The sequence below is a fragment of the Convolutriloba macropyga genome, chromosome 4 (genome assembly GCF_964194025.1).
Source record: "Convolutriloba macropyga chromosome 4, txConMacr16.3, whole genome shotgun sequence".
Classification (NCBI taxonomy): domain Eukaryota; kingdom Metazoa; phylum Xenacoelomorpha; order Acoela; family Convolutidae; genus Convolutriloba; species Convolutriloba macropyga.
Window position 1 is genome coordinate 17,061,637 of NC_134471.1, and position 15,835 is coordinate 17,077,471.

The 15,835-nt window shown below is 34.3% G+C and overlaps 1 protein-coding gene across 2 annotated transcripts in view; it reads left to right on the forward strand.

The window, feature by feature from the left end:
* LOC142337487 (alkyldihydroxyacetonephosphate synthase, peroxisomal-like) overlaps positions 1-15,835 on the forward strand; it is an 86,601-nt gene that overhangs the window by 42,405 nt on the left and 28,361 nt on the right. The gene's annotated exons all lie outside the window — the stretch shown is intronic.

Here is a 15,835-nt window from a genome sequence, read left to right on the forward strand (position 1 = left end):
TGATATAAACTACATAACAGGTTTGCTACAGCTCTAGCAATTGGTCGTTCTGGTGAGAACTCTGGATTCAAAGAAATTAGAGTAGTGTTTTTTGCCAGGTTTCTCTGCAATAGCCGATCCGCATATTATTTTTTTTGCTTTTGTCTGCAGAAATAAGTTTACTTTTTTGTTTCATTAATTGTTTTGTCCTAAATTCGTTTCTTATGCTATTTTTAGTGACGGTTTTAGACGTTGACGCATTAAACAGGAGCGGAAAAGCAAGTAGGTGCTATTGATGCAAGTAGTAGTAGCTAAGCAGAGCTGGGGGGGGGGGGAGGATGTACCTATGTATTAACATTAGGCATATCCTATTTTCATCCAATTTGCAAAGATGTACCTAAAAAGAGAGTGAGAACAATAGACCTGTCATCTTATCATAGTTACCCAGGGGTAATTATCTTAATTACCCCAAGGGAAATGCATCAAGTTTTCCGCTCTAGTGCACTTCAACTAATCTTTTTTCAAGTATTAAGTATTTTTTAAGTAAATAATTTCTTATCAGATAGATCTAGCAGTTGCATAAGCTTTTCGAATAAAAGTGCATATTTTGATATTTTCGTGTTTTCCATTTGTCATTTTTCAAAAAAAAAAAACAGTTTTGTTTTTGTCGAATTTTTGTGTTTAGTTAAGAAAAATGTTTTTTTTTGATAAAAATATTAGTTTACTTAAAATATTTCTGATTGAAAGAAGTCGTTTTTTACATAAGGTTTACAACAAAAAATGCAGATATTGATGTTTTTTATTTTTCTATTTTTCCATTTTTCAGTTTTTTGAAGTTTTTTTTATGTAATTTTTTTAAGTTTTAATTTCATTTTTTGAATAAAATTCTTTTACTAAAATAATTTTCTTTCAAAAATGTCGTTTTTTACATAAGGTTTATAACAAAAAATGCAGATTTTGATGTTTTTTAATTTTCTATTTTTCCATTTTTTCCGTTTTTGAAGTTTTTTTATGTAAAATTTTAAATTAATTTTTGAAAAAAATATTGTTTTACTAAAATAAGTTTCTTTCAAATAGTCGTCTTTTTACATAAGGTTTTCAACAAAAAATGCATATTTTGATGTTTTCTGTTGTTCCATTTTTCAGTTTCTGAAGTTTTTTATGTGAAATTTTTAATGTTTTTGAAAAAAAATATCGTTTTACTAAAATAAATTTTTTAAAAATGCCGTTTTTTACATAATGTCTTTAACAGAAAATGCAAATTTTGATGTTTTTACTTTTCTGTTTTCCCATTTTTTAATTTGTTTGAAGTTTTATGTAAAATTTTTAATTTAATTTTTCTGAAAAAAAATGTTTTACTATAATGAATTTTTTCAAAAGTTTTTTTTACTATTTCAAAAAAAACCGATATTCTTAATTCTTTTAACCAATATCATTTGTATAATCTATCTTGAAATGCGTTAGGACCGAGAAACTCTGTTCACTTTGTGTTTTTTCTCAGTTGAACATCAGCGGTCTAAAAAAATACAAAATACTCGAATACTTTCTTTACTTCCTTCAACATCTTTTCTTTCGACATTTCATTCTGATTTAGATTTCGTTCCCAACAAAATAACCTCCACTTAGCAGAAGAAAAGGTGAACAATTCAGTACTCTCTCTCCCCACTTATTTTCATGCCATTGAGAGAATTCAAAAAAAAACAAGGATTTCATCCACTGAAAGACAGCAAAGGTATTGTGTTCCCGTACTCTCGTGACATAAATGACTACGGTGTATGGTGGGTAGAAGACATGTTCTCCAAGCACGCTGATACATTTTCTACAAAATCAGAAATATTCGATCTACCCAATTTCCAAGACCTTATTCTTCCTCCTATCCAAGAAAATGACAATGATCAGAACCAATCACTTCATCAAAATGTTCCTTTCTCGAACTACAGGTGCTCTCCAATATAAGTCTTAACAGTTGCTTGTGTTCTTTGCTAAATTCTCCCTCACGTGACATCATTTGTCACGTCACGTGATGTTACTAAAAATAGAAATGACATAACTATTACGTCATGATGAACAATCAAATCTCATTGGTTACGACTTCTTTTACATGATCTCATTGGTTACGAAGTCGCAATAATTCTCGTTCCTACTAAAATTTCATTGGTTCGATTTATGAAGCTCTTTCTTGAAGATAATTCAATCATTTGTTGCTTTTCGTTTTCAATATTCAGTTACCTTATTTACTCAATTCTTCCTTTCTTGCTTTAAAAACTCATTTTTACTTACTTCACGTTCTCACGCCACAGATGGATCAAAGTTCAGTCTCAGCTGACAGCAAAAAACCCCACGCCTTCCCCTTCCGCAAACGAACCCAAAAGGGAAAACCAGTTATTCCTTCTTCCCAGTTCGATTACCATAATGACAGCGTATATTCGTTGTTTACCGATACCAACGTGACAGTTGAGGACACCGAACCCAAACCAAATGAGGATCGCCAAGGAAACAACAACATCCTTTGGACTTTCCAAGAATACAGCAACCGGAAATTTCGAATCAGCATCCCAGAGGAGAATATCAACACAAGCTCCAATTGGACCCATTTGAAAGTCTTTCGCGAAAATGTCGAAAGTGAATTTGTTCTACATCAATTTCTGATGCTGTCGGTCTGGGTATTAAAGATTTTCATTCAAAAATTTCCTGAGAAAAGAAGCACTTCAATTTGAACCCACGGATGTTACTGCAAAGTTGGTGATTGATGAAACCTTGTTCCAACCAACTGATGTGAAAGAAAAAGCAAAATTCGATGTGTTCTGGGAGGTGAGTGAGACTGCCAGACGAAAATGTGTGACCAGAACATTTTACCAGGATGATCTAAAACGGTGTTATTTCACCATCAAGCTCTTCACTCGAGGGACTGATAAGGACAGTTTTAGAAGGAAATGCTTCCTTTCTGTCAGAATTGGGGAGTTGCAGAAACTACATCGAATGAGCAATGAAATTATTTCAGTGCTGAACAAAGTCGAAAACCAGACAAAATCGCAAAGTGCATAGAAGTAATTGTAAATTTTTATAATGTATGTGATGTCTGTATTTACTCAATTTTCGAATTAAATTCTATCAGAACAGTTGCTTGATATGAATATTGAGAAAATTGTGGAGTTCGAAAAAGAAATCAGTCAACTTTTTTTTGGAAATACAAAGGAAAATTTATTTTTTGGCTGTCTGTCGAAGTTTTGACAAAAATGTAGATCTAGATAAAATCAACAGAGAAGTTCCCTTTGGAGGACTAATAGGAGTTGGCAATTCAAAGTTTGAAAAATTTTTGAATTGGTCAAAAGTTTTTCGTGTACATGCCACATTTCACGATGCAACGGGATACCTGAAAACAAATCTAAATATTGGTCCCGGGTACTGTTACATGGTTCCATTCCTTAATTCAAGATTAAACTTTTGTTTCTTGGGACATATAACAGGTATAGCATATTGTTGTTTTCTGAAATTGTCACCACGATTCCTTTTAATCAAAGTGTGAATCATTACTTCCTAAGCACGAACAAAAATCAGTTGCACTCTAATGACAGATCATAATAATCACGCAGCTGACTTTATTTTCAATAATAACAACCAGGAACGACCTCCTTGGAAAATTTGTGGACGCACATGCTGTCGAAAAGCTTTTTTGTCAATATTCCAGTGCATAGTTGTATTAATACTTCTTCTTTTTTCAATTATCAACCTTATTTTTGCCAGAACTTGTGACGAACGAACAGTTTGGATTGCTATTCTTTCAAGTGCTGTAGGTTATATACTTCCTAATCCCAGAGCATAAAATGAATAAGATCATATCAACAAAGGAACGCATTCTGATGTATCTTGTGTGTCCTTCCGGATCTGGGAAAACTGTTTTCATTAATGATATGCTACAAATGAAAACTTTTCAATCCTCGTTTAATCGAATTTTATATTTTTATGAGCACTTTCAGACTATTTACGATACAATGATGCAATCAATTGCAGACATAGAATTCTTTCAGGGTGTTGACCTTGAATTAATTGAGAACTTACCCGCTGACGGCACAAAATATTTACTTATATTCGATGACTCATTAGATATTTTTTCCAAAGTCGGAAAAATTCAACGCAATTGCGACAGCCGGTAGGCATGGAGATTTAAATTGTGTATATATCAAACATAATCTCTTCCACAAAAACAAAACTGGACGTGATGCCGAGCTTCAGACTACTCACATTGTTTTGTTCAAATCACCCAGAGATGTGCAGCAAATTGAAATATTGGGAAGACAACTGGGTCTGGGAAAACAATTAAAACAGTGGTATGATGACGCTACACAAGAACCATATGGTCATCTTATGATAGATTTGAGACCATCTACACCTGATTTGTTGAGATATTGTTCAAATGTAACTTCATTTCCTTCAGAATTCTTCGTACCGAACAGTCGTGCTCGTATTAGTGATATTAAATGATAAACGCACAGAATTATTATACTCTGAAGCTCTTTCGGAATCTCAACAAGAAATTTCAACCAGCTTTCCTTCTACATTGTTCTAAAGAGTTCATCAGATTTCTCTGAGTGTATTGTAAACTTGATTGAAGGAAACCTCACAGGAGTAAAAAGAAACCAGTTTTCTCGCTTCCTAAAACAATTTAGAAAGCTCACATTGAAATCAACAACCCTTAGTTCCAGAAGACTTATATTGGGTTCAAAATCTGGAATAACAATAGAAAGTTCCATATATCAACCTTGTATGAACAAATTTTCAACTTTCTTCAATGAGTGAAGTCAAAAAGTTTGTTCTTGTTCCAAAAGAATTGTGGGAGACCAGAAAAAAGAAACTATCGGAACACTACAGCGAGATCTATAAAAAAGAAGAAACAGTTTTCCCAGTTATCAAAAAAGCGAAAGAAGAAGTTAGTTCCGAAAAAACCGATCGTCCACCTAAAGAACTTAAGACAGACCTGGAATTCCACTATAAGAAAAGTCCTGAAACATTGAAAATTTTGAAAGAGATATACGAAAACAAACGGCTGAAAATTTCATCTGCCAATACAATTATTGTCGACAACGATGACACAGGAGTTGACAGAAAAACTTTCCTTCATTCAATTAAATTGAAGAACGCTCCAGTTGATCCAAACTATTTCCTAATTCTTAAAGTTCTAAATCTGAGACCACATCTGGTTAAAAACAACATTTTGAGGACACAGTTTGGCTCAAACTTGTTCAATTACAGTTTCAGATAGAATCAAATTGCAGAAGTTGTACAAAGTGAAGGGACCAACAGCTTTCGGTTCTATCAACAACCTAACAAAAGCAAATGGAATCAATCAAATGGAAAGTTAGAATTTTTACAGTCAAAAGACTCTTATATGAAGTACAAAGGGATCAGACAATAATTTTCCCGTCTAAATGCGCATGCTCGCTTTATTGATGAGATTTGGTACTTGGACCTTGCACAAATGGATCAACTATCACGATGGAACCGAGGTATCAACTTTTTACTCGTTACTGTAGATGTTTTTTCTCGATACCTGTGAGTAGAACCATTACGAAGCAAAGGAGCAGAGGCTGTGAAAGCAGTTTTTATCAAAATGTGTTCAAAAAAGAACGAGCTCAATTTTCCAAAAAATTTATGGTTAGACCAAGGAAAAAAGTTTTTTTGTAGATATGGCCAATTTCTGCGAGGATGTGGGAGTCAAATATTATCACACTTCTAGTGAAACAAAAAGAGCTTTTGGCGAGAGAGCTATACGAACCATGAAAAACTCAATTTACCGCTGCCTGGAAGAAAACGACACATTATCCTATATCAAAGAACTCCAAATGTTTTTTGGCATTATTAACTGAAGAATCAATCGGAATATTGGGTTCGCGCCCAAAGATGTAGTGAATGCTGACTTTTTGACTGTCATGTACAAGCGAATGAAGCTAAGAAAAAATACAAAGCCCATGTTTCAAGTAGGAGATGAAATTAGGTTGGCATTTGCAGAGAGCAAATTTCAAAAAGGATATAAGCCTCACTATACACATGAAATTTTCCCAGTTCGAAAAATAAACACTTCAGCGCCCTTCCCGACATATTTTGTTGTTGATCAGAAAGGTGAAAACATTGATGGATTTTTTTACGAACAAGAATTGTCAAAAGTTGCATAATCATTTTTCAATTAGTCGCGCTAGAAAATGGACGGCTACAGTCTACCTTATTTTGAAGGAGTTCCTCGTCAGAGGGGGCGTGGCTTTGGAGCCTTGGCTAGAACAGTCGCTAGAACAACTCTTCCCATTCTCAAGAAATACGTTTTACCTGCAGCAAAAAAAATTGGACGAGATGTAATCGAGTCAGCCATTCCCGAAGTTGGAGGTGTTTTATCAGGACAGACTTCGATTAAAAAAAGCAGTAAAGAAGACTGCAAAATCAACAATACAAAAACAAGTTGGTGGTGGTACAAAAAAGGAAGAACATTAGACAAAATATTACTCGACAAAAAATTCGCAGACTTTCTGAAGAACCTTGACTAATCATTTTTCCAAACAAACGTCACACAGAACAGCCTAACATCATGAATTCGTTTTATCTAGAATTGGTATCCAACGCTTCCTCTCAAGTTTACCCTCAAAATACAATGGCTTCGTTCACCAATTTTCTTCCCGACAAAATTGAACTGGATGGATCATGGGAATTAGCTTTAGTCGAAGTATCATATCCCGGTATATGTTATAACATTGAAGGAGGATTGATGACTTCACTATGATGAGAAATTGAAGCATGTCTTCGCCATTCCACCAGCAGTTTTTAACTCTATGGACGAATTTGCGAATAGTCTTACAGATACACTCAAAAAAGCTCGACATCCCAAAAACTTAGATCCTCAATTTTCTATCAACATCAACAAAAAAGTCGAGGACTATTTTTCTGCAACAGAGAATCTCAAAATGTATCATTCAGCAAAAGTTTGGCTGCTAACTTGGGCATTGAAGCTGACAAACCTGTTCGAATGCCTTATTCGAAAGGATCATACAATACCAAGTCCAGGGCAAAGGCAGATCTCCCTTTTGATATTACTGGATTACATAGTTTTACTCTACTTGGATATAGTAGAACCCAATTCAGTCGGTGATGTGAAATGTCCTCTTCTACGCTCGTTCCCATTCAAACACCGAGAGTTCCACAATGATGAGATTTTTAAGAGATCTCAAGTTCTGAGTTATCGCAATTTCGAACACTTGAGATTCCATAAAGTAATCAAATCGAACTTCCACAGTATCCATGTAGAATTAAGAAACGCTGCTGGACACCTAGTTCCCTTCTTCCCTATTGGACAAGTTCAACTTACTTTATTGTTCCAGAAAAAATCTTGATCATTTCCTCAATTATCATTATAAAAAACAGTCGGCTAGAATGCAAATGAACTCCTTGTCTCACTCTATGCTCGACTTTTTCGGGAAAGTTCCAATTTTAGACCCCATTATCTGGTCCAATGAACAACAAATATTTCCAACTAATTCCTTAAACGAGTCAACAATCGAATATTGGAGACTGATCGTAATATTTTCACTGATTTGCGATCTACTCGATTATTCATCAGAGAAAGAGTTATTAAAGGAGATCGAACACGTTTGGATAATGCCGACGAGACATTATTGGTAAACAATGCTCTGCATTCTCTCTTCTCTAATTGCGAAGTCTATCTAAACAATGAACAATTTCACAGTGCCAATTCTCTTTATGCTCATCAAGCTTTTGTCTCTGCTGAATTTTCAGGGACAAAAGGAACCAAGGAAAGCCTATCTCAATGCCAAGGATATCGATACGAGGTTGAGCCAAACGAATTTACAAAAAGACCATTTACAGATGTGGTTTTTCAAAAGGATAAAGATGAATTTACATTTTATGGTCCGTTGGCAATAGGTCTATCTGCTTGTGAAACTTTGCTTCTCCCGAATGTCAACCTCAGACTGAAATTGATGCGATCATCTTCAGCGTTCTATATGATCGATACTGGTGGGTTGAACTCTGAGGCTATAATTTTGGAAGCTTGCCTTTTTAGTAGACAGGTAGCAATCTCAGATAACTGGATGATAAGTTGTAAAAGCAGACTGCTGCGAGAACCTGCTATACTTTACTATAATGAAGAACTTCCAAAACGTTTATCATTCCCGCTGGACAGAACCAGTTTATACAAGAAAATATATTTTCAAACAAACCAATTCGAATGATTGATATTGCTGTGAATCTGAATAATGAGTTCAGTGGACATACAACACAAATCCGTTCTATTTTCGTAAGTTTGGTCTTCTACAAGTTAAAATTGTGCGTGGGAATCAAACTATAGTTAACTTGAAAACGGAAAATCATGTGAGAGCTTATGCTGAAACGATGAAAGCACTCAAATTTGACGATGATGGTCCTAACATTCAATACAAGGATTTTGAAAACCATTTTCATTTGTTTTTCGATCTTACTTTAACACAGGAGGCCAATGTCGAAATGCATTTTCCTGATGTAGTTGGAGCAGGAATTCGTTTGGAGCTCTACTTTGCTATCAATTTGACTAATACTGTGGAATTGTTTGTTAGTGGTGAACGTATAAGTTCAATTGCAATTGACAAAGAGGGTTCAGTCACCAAAAATGGATAACCAACAACTCTTACATGTTGTCAACAGGTTCCCACACCTAAAGTTTAAATATCTCTGTTCTTTCCCTGCTGATCTTCGACTAAGATATTTACCTACAAACAAGTTTTGTATAATCAACACTGATCCATCTACTCAACCGGGCTCCCACTGGATTTTGCTAGCCAATAAAAATGGAAACTTGTTCTACGGTGATTCGATGGGAGAATTTTTGGAAAAATATGGCATCAAGACAAAAGCAAACTTTGGTTCATTAGTGCAGGCGAAACTCCAAGATTCAGAATTGTGTTGTTTATATGCTATTTATTTTGCATTATTTTCTAAAGTCTCTAAATATTTAAATGATTTTCATATTTTGAAGTTCTTTGCTGATGTTTTGTAAGTTTTGAAAACCAAAATCTTTAAATGTTTAAACATTAGTCCGTAAAATGATGCAAGTGGTTTTCAAAACTTTGTATTTAGGTTTTTTAAATTTTGTACTTAATTATTTGTATGTGTATTTGTATCTAATTCAGTTATTTTATACAATGATTTTTTTTCAAAGACATTTTGTCAGGTAAACAGTGAATTAAAAAAGATATAAAACGAAAGAAGGCTAAAAATTTACAAAATCTAAAGAAGATGAGTTATAAATCTAATGGAGCAGTGTGAATTCCGTTTTCCACAGACTTTACGCTTGGGATAAAAGTATGACATTCCCACTTTTTTGAGTTCATTCGTGCATACTTTCTTATTGTCGACTAAGCGAAATCCTCGGTTCGTTGAATTTACTCGCTCCTCGTCAAACAGTACTTTTCTGTATTTGGCTAAAGGTTCGTCGATGTTGTTTTGATTGAGCCCCTTACTGGATAGTTTCACTGTATCTGATTGCTCATCGTAGCAGCAATAAGTTTTTGAGCACAAAGCAATTATTTCTGAGCATCTAATTTCTTCTTTGAACAAGCCTGGGGTTCTCTTGTCAAAATTCGCATGCTTGTTGCAACATTCTCGTGGGAAAAAGTTGCTGCTAGAGTTTGCGGCGAAATTATCACTGCAGTCGCTCTGTCTCATCCAGTACCACAATGATTGCATTTCTGGTCGAATGATTTTGTCAAGTTTTTCCTCACTAAGCGCCATGTAGACTGTCGGTATCCATTTCAATCAACTCATATTTGTATTGATCGCAGAAAGAGGAGAATAAGTTTTATTTAAGTTGCAACATTGTAAGTTTGGCATACTGGAGGATAAAAAACCAACAATTATTGGTTCCTTATGCTCGATACGTGTTTTGCTCATTTCTACCTCATAAATTTGTTCTGGTAATTCATTCATAGTCTTGAAAAATCTGTTGTTGATAAACTTATCAACTTGCGGTCCCTTGACATAATTTGTGTTTTGTGTCAACTACGGTCCATTATTTGATATCTGTATGAGCTGTTTCTTACGAGCTTCATAGTTTCAGCAACGACTGTTGAGTCTTTGTTTCGGTCTCCTTCGCGGCGTGCGTCGACATCGTTTTGCACAAAGGACTGGAAGCATTTTTGTGGAGTATACTGTAAAAACCAGAAGACATCTGTTAAGACTAATCATTTTTCAAGGTAAAACAGTAACAGCGGACTAATTATTGGTCCTCTGTCAAGCTTGAAACTGGAAATGAGCATTTTTTTTCATGGTTTTGATAATAACTTGTGTCGCTCAGCAAATTCTTTCATATGGTGCCCAATTTCGCCTCGTCCAACTTCACATTTCTTAAAAATAGGAGGAAAGTCTTCAAAGTAAGGGTACAAGTGTTGGGGGACTTCGAGGCTGCGATCGACCACTCCAAACAAATCTCCTCGCTTTATTTTTTCCAGAAGAACATTTTTTGAAAGGGTTGGCTGAAATGGATATTTCTTTTTGACGAACTCTTTTACTCCATCTGTGTTTTCCCTCATCCACTTTTTCCACTGACACTCCCAAATTTCAACAACCTCGTATCCTAATCCCTGCAGATACTCTCTTCGATCACTATCTCGTTCCCGTGTCTTTAATCCGTTCTCTATAACTTCAAATAACAATCGCTTTTCTTCCTGACAGGGACAAAAGTGAAAGTAGCATCCCATTGCCTCAAACACTGTGTTGCAATGAGAGCAGAAGCCATCGACGAGATAAGTTCCAATTTTTTTGTGACTGAACTGTGACTGTATTAAACATTGTGGAGGAGTGCTCTGCAAATATTCGATTACCTGCTGCTCAAACAAACTTCTCCAATTCCTTTTTGGGTGAAACTTTGCAGTGTCGTCATTGAACTCCAATTTTGTGTAGAGTCCCGTTGGCATTTTCTTTTGTCATTGAGAATGGGTAGAGTTGACTCGCATCAATGCCCACAATAGACTTGCACACATTTTCGGACTCTCTAATCTTGGTTTCGCCGACTTTTGCATATCGGGTGAAGATAATCGAGGGTCCTCCCGTCAGCCAATTTCTGATATAGTTATCATATTCCTTGTCTTGCTCGCAGAATGGAAAAATTGCAGCATCTGTTGATGAATGGAGAATTCTGTTTGCCAAGTTGGGAAGCGTATAGCCCAGTTTCAACATATCAATTTGTTTTGAGTGGTAGAAATGAATCATCTTTGTCATCGCATCAAGAGTGGGCACGACGTCTTTGTTGTTATACCACTTGAGAAAATCGTGGAATGTGTTCATGTTCTCCTTTTCTCAAATGTTCTGAAGTTCCCGATAGTTTTGCTCTGCAATTTTGGGAACTGTTTTTGATTTCAGCTTCTTTAAAGCTTCCTTTTCTTCAATTCCCCGTTTTTTGCAATCCATGAACTTATCGTAATCGACTGACAAGACGTTATGGTTTTTCAACTTACTCCAGAAACTTTCAATTGGTGGCAGTTGGGTCTCATTCAACTTTTCAGAACTGTCAAACCATTCATAAGGGAAAAACCTTTCTCTTCACTGGCTCCATGCGCTTTCAGAAAATTATCCAGAGTTGTAGCTCCTCCCAGGAAGTTCAAAATGTCGAGAAATTGCAAGCCAAGAAAGTTGATTCCAATATATTTGTTCCCCATTGGGATCACTTTGGGAACAACTTTTCTTTCTATTAACAGATGATGCAGAAGATATTCTTTTATCAGGTTTAAATCATACCGACAGCTGTTGAAATCGAACACGGGGATTGTACTGTAGTAATTCTCCAAATCTTGTCTCAAACACGAAAGATTTTTAAGCTCTCTTCGGTTTCTAGCTGAATTGGAATCCTCTTCAACCTCCTCGCCAGTTTCTGCCTCATCATTGACGAGTCCTTCATTTTCTCGCACTGGAACTTTATCTCGAGCGAGCCAAAACTTTTCTTCAAGTCGAGAAATAAAGTTTTGTAAGTTTTCCTTCATTAGAAGTGTGCTTTTTTCAGCTATATTAGTCAAGCTGGATGCAAAATTACGGATTAGTTGAAGCGGATCTTCATTGCAAATAAAAATTGGAGAGTAGATTCGAAGATATTGACACGCTAATGTGAACATGTTTTTTTCTATCCACGAAGTCAATTCGGTGTTTCTGAGTGTATTGTCGGAGACTGTTTTTGACTCGAAATCGAATACAATAAGATGGAAAACAATCTCAGCCCTTGCAGAACATTAATATTTACATCTTCCAAACGTTCAAAAACAGTTTCTGATAACTGATAAGCTGTTGGATATTTGTGTTGCGTGTTTTCTGAGCAGTTTTGCATGTGTCGCACTAGGTTGAAGGATCTGTCAGAAAACTGATCGCATATGTAGCAGCGAAATTTTTTGAGGAACTTGTTGATGTCCGCTGTCCAACAGATATGATTATCATATCTTAACAAAGATGTTGTCTGTGCACGCTTTATGCAGGATCGACGAGTAAGTTCAGCATATATTTCAGACTGATCGTCAATGAAAATTGTGTAAACTTTAATGTTTCGGTCAGTCAGCTCTTCAAGAATATGAATATCATCTTCATGTACTCCTGGAAAGCTCTTCTCATCTTTCCTTGTTGCTGAGAGAAACATCTGAGTCAACTTGTCTGTATTCTGCTGTAGATCAACGCTTCCATTTAGTTCGTATGCCAATGCACGAAACATGCACAAGTTGTCTTGGTAAGGTTTCAGTTCGCAGGCGGAAACAAAACATTTAACTAAAGGATTCCTCAGTAAAGATGGTGGAATTGATTGCTGAATGCTGCCAAGAGGAACACCACTCAGGAGAAATACAAAGAAAGTGACATGTGTAACACAATTAAGTTTCCGTTTCGTATCTGGTCGCTGACTAATAAGATTAGGAAGAAATTCTTAACTTTTCAATTTCGATTTGATAAAACTGAGATCTGAGTCATCCGAGAGGACAATGGGATTTAAGAATACGGGGTTGTTATCTGCTGCGTAAAAGTTTCGAAATTCATCAGAGTTTTGCACACTTTGAAGTACGAAACCAAATGAAATGTTTATTTTAGCTGAACTGGGTAAATCGTGGTAAACAAAATCCATTTGTTGATCACTATTTCGTGGCTGAGTTCGACTAACTTGAAGTCATGCACTTTCTGTCTAGACAATTCAAGCACCGAGTCTTGTAAGAAGTGCTTGACGGTTTTGAGCTCACTATGTAGAGTTGAGGATTCTCCGTATATAGGTAAGTCAACGTCATCGTAAGCCACTGGAGCAGAATGCTGGTGATTGTTCCGTTTATGATGAATAAGTTGATAATATGTGAAGAACGATAAATTGCAGCTTCTGCATGAAAACTTCTTCTTTTGAATGAGAGGCAGTGCATGTTTAGAAGCAATGTGACGCTGCAGCTTCTCATCGTCAGGAAATGACTGGGAGCATTGTGAGAAAGCTCTCGCGTGAAGCTTTTGAAGTCTACTCATATTGGATTTCAAAATAAACTTAAAAGAATAAAGAATTGCAAAGTTCTTTTTTGTCCGACTTTCGAGGCATCTCTGAAAATAAATCGTAAGATTAGAAGTGAGCAAGGAGAAAAAAATTGTTAAAATGGAAGATGCGATGAAATAAATATTTTTCAGAAGTTGTAAAGATTATTGTACTCAACTGCACTCAAATCTGTAAATCAGAAAAATGAAAAAGACGGAAATGAAAAGTCCTTTGTTGAATATGACGTAATTATGACGACATAATGACGTAATTATGACGACAGAATGACTTAATGGTGACGTTATTATGACGCAATTATGACAACACTTTGAAGTAATTGTGGATAACTATTATGTAATTGTACCGTTATGAGTAATTGTGACGATAATATAGTTACTAATTGTCTAATCACGTGAGAATTTTAGACCCATTAACAGATGACACAGTAAATTTGTTTTTTTTTCAGACCACTGATATTGAACTTAGACAAAACACAAAATGAACAGAGTTTCTCGGTCCTAATTCATTTCAAGATAGATTATACAAATGATATGATTGGTTAAAAAAATTAAGAATTTCGCTTTTTGAAATAGTTTAAAAAAACCTTTTGAAAAATTTCATTATACTGAAAAAAAATTTTCAAAGAAAATTAAATTGAAACTTTTACATAAAACTCCATACAAAGCAAAATACATAAAATAAAAAAAAACATCTAAATTTGTATTTTTGTCAGATATACTATAAAAAAACGGCATTTTTGAAAGAATTTTATTTTAGTAAAACGATTTTTTTCAAAAATAAAAAAATAAATTAAAAATTTCACATAAAGAAAACTTCGAAAACTGAAAAACGGAAAAAATCGAAAAATAAAAACATCAAAATCTGCATTTGTGTTAAAAACCTTATGTAAAAAACGACATTTTTGAAAGAAACTTATTTTTAAAGAAATTTTTTCTTCAGAAAATAAAATTAAAAATTTGACATAAAAAAAATCAAAACTGAAAAATGGAAAAATAGAAATACAAAAACATCGAACTTTGCATTTTTGTTTCAACTCTCATGTAAAAAATTACATTTTTGAAAGAAATTTCTTTTAGTAAAACAATATTTTTTTTCAAAAAAAAATAAAATTAAAAGTTTTACATAAAAAAAATCAAAACTGAAAAATGGAAAAATAGAGAAAAAAAATCTGCATTTTTTGTTATAAACCTTATGTAAAAAACGACATTTTTCAATAAAAAACTTTCCAAGTAAATTAACGTTTTTATCAAAAAATTTTTTTAAAATTAAACTCAAAAATTTGAAAAAAATGAAAACTATTTTTTTTTTCGAAAACCTACAAATGGAAAAAAATATCAAATTATGCATTTTTCATCAAAAACCTTATGTAAAAAACGACATTTTTCAATCAAAAAAATTTAAGTAAATTAACATTTTTGGAACAAATGGAAAGAAAAGAAAATATCAAATTATGCGTTTTTATTCAAAAAGCTTGTGCACCTGCTGAATCTATCCGATAAAAAAATTATTTCCTTGAAAAAAAATGTTAAGTAGATAAGATTATCTGAAGTGCATTAGAGCGGAAAACTGGATGCATTTCCCTGGGGGTAATTAAGATAATTACCCCTGGTTAATTATGATAAGATGACAGGTCTATTGTTCTCTCTTTTTTAGGTACGTCTTTGAAAATTGATGAAAATATAGGCTATACGTAATCTTTATACATAGGTACGTCATTTTACCCCCCCCCCCCCCCACTCTTGCTCACATACTACTACTGATGCAAATTTTGCAAAAGTTGAATCGCTTTCAAGTTTTTCTGTTCCAAATAATTTTAATTACTCCTCGTAGTTATCCTTTTTTTTTACTATTTCCTACTGTCCTTATAGCAGGTTTGATATGCTTCCTATGGAGTGTAGATCAATCTGTTCAAGGGTTTAAATATATAGTTTCAATGAAATTTACACTAATTGTTGTAATTGAAATAAAGCGTTTGGTGTTGCACATGGTTGTTTTGTTTATTTGCTCCCTTAAAAAGTTATACTCATGTGCTTTATAATGATGCTTTTTTCATTCTGTTTAACGTTTTGGCTCTGAATAATAAATTGTTTTTATGACCTTGAGTTCGTTCGTTTGATAAGTTCGTTCAGTGTTGCCAGCTTTTGCCCTCTTTTTTTTACTTTGCCACTTTTTGGCATTTTTGTTATGCTTAGTTTGTTGAAAGCTTTATTCGTATTCGAGGATATTTTGACTTAAACACAAATTCTATTTTGAAAGTAAGATCTGACTTGTTTTTTTAATATTTTCAGATTTTTCTACTCTAATTGTCACTTCTGCCCTTAGTGTTAT